The sequence below is a fragment of the Aquarana catesbeiana genome, linkage group LG03 (genome assembly GCF_042186555.1).
Source record: "Aquarana catesbeiana isolate 2022-GZ linkage group LG03, ASM4218655v1, whole genome shotgun sequence".
Classification (NCBI taxonomy): Eukaryota; Metazoa; Chordata; class Amphibia; order Anura; family Ranidae; genus Aquarana; species Aquarana catesbeiana.
Window position 1 is genome coordinate 672,711,795 of NC_133326.1, and position 1,957 is coordinate 672,713,751.

Sequence of the window (1,957 nt, forward strand, 5' to 3'; positions counted from 1 at the left end):
CTTTTTTGATTCCATTCCTGTCTGACAACGTTATCAATACTGTGACAAGTATCATGGGAGGTTGATTTTGAGCTGTAAATATGATGTATGAGAATTTCCATTAAAAGCCCAGCAGAGCCCAGGGGCAGCTTAAGGGCATTTATTGTGTTGCCATGCCAAGTCCAGCAGGCTAAACAAAAATGCCCCCTCTGTATAGTACAGTCCTAAGGAGAGCTTTCTTGTTGGAACATATAGAGCAGTGGCTTCCAAACTGCATCCCGGGCCCAAATGTTGCCCTTTGCCTGCCTTTATTGGCCCTTGAGGCACTATTCCTCCCACTGATATGAGACACTATTCTGCCACCTGATATCCACAATGGGGCACCATTTCTCCCACTGACACCAGCAATGGGGCACTATTCCTCCCAATGTTGGGCGGCACAGTGGTGTAGTGGTAGCACTCTCGCCTAGCAGTAAGAAGGGTCACTGGTTCGAATCATGTTTGCATGTTCTCCCTGTGCCTGCGTGGGTTTCCTCCGGGTACTCTGGTTTCCTCCCACACTCCAAAGACATGTTGGCAGGTTAATTGGATCCTGTCTAAATTGTCCCTAGTATGTATGAATGTGACTTAGGGACCTTAGATTGTAAGCTCCTTGAGGGTAGGGACTGATGTGAATGTACAATGTATATGTAAAGTGCTGCGTAAATTGACGGCGCTATATAAGTACCTGAAATAAATAAATAAAATAAATAAATGATACAAGAACCACTATTCTTCCCCCTCATACAAAAATATAGTGATGTTTACTCCCACTGATGCCAGGAAATTTTCCACTCCAGCTGGCCATAGTCGGGCCCCCCTAAAGTCTGAAGGGCAATAAACTGGTCCCCTGTTTGAAAAGTTTGGAGACCCCTGATATAGAGTAATGGATAATTTGGCTGCTTCTTAGCCTTTTGGCTAAGATCAAGTGTAGCATATGTTCATCTCAGTGTCAAGTAGGGGTTTTCCGCTGTCATTCTGGCCTTCTGGCTGTATAGTCTTACTACTAGTATGATGGGGGTCCTGAGGGATCCTCCTCATGGGAAAGAAACTTAATGAAGCATCTACTGGATAAAGTGGAGTTCGGAAGTATTTCCCTGGTGTGGAGATTTCCAAGGGGCTCAATGCTTCCTGATTTGAGCGGTGCTACCCTGTCTGGCCAAGGGCTGGGAAAGCAAAAAGCCATTGTTAAGTGACCCCTGGGATGACACCTCGGGGATGCTCTGAGGGACCCCACTGTGAGAAAAGGCTACAGCATTTTTCTACATGTTGCCTCATGGGCTAGGCCCTTTGGCCAAGACTAGGGCAATTTATGTTACCAGGCTGCAAGGCCTAACCACTGGCACCTTTTTTATTTTATTTCTCTTCTTGTGTGTGTCACTTGCATGTAGGCAGGTGCAGTTCGCTAGTCTGCCACCAGGTGGCACTGTACCAGAATACTGTCAGATTAGAGAAAACAGTGGTGTCAGGTGCTAGGCCCCTTTTAGTGAAAGCCCTACTGTAGTGATGTATAGGGGGGTGGGAGGTCAGTGCCCACATATAAGCCAGGCTGGGAGGAGCCCTAGGGCAGTTGGGGCATGGAAGCCAGAGAACTCACCATCAGACAAATGTAGCCAGCAAGTGGAGGTCCTAGACAGGGCTGGAAGCCGGAGAGAGGTAGACATGCACCCAAAAGTAGCTCAAAATTATAAGCAATAAAAGTGTAAAAAAAATCCCTGATCAACCCTCTAGAATAGCACATGGTGGCACTGAACTATTGAGAGTATGTAAAAAAAAAAATCTTAAAAAAAGAAAAAAATGTGGCTCATTTTTTTTTTTTTACATACTGTCACCAGTCTCTGCGCCCCCCACCCTAAAGCACCTTGTCCCCATGTTGATGGGGACAAGAGCCTCTTCTTGACAACCCTGGGCTGTGGTTGTCAGGGTCTGTGGGCGGGGG

General features: G+C 46.7%; 1 pseudogene; it reads left to right on the forward strand.

The window, feature by feature from the left end:
- The first annotated feature begins 916 nt into the window (after positions 1–916).
- On the forward strand, positions 917–1,087 carry LOC141136000 (U2 spliceosomal RNA; annotated as a pseudogene).
- The last annotated feature ends 870 nt before the right edge of the window (positions 1,088–1,957 follow it).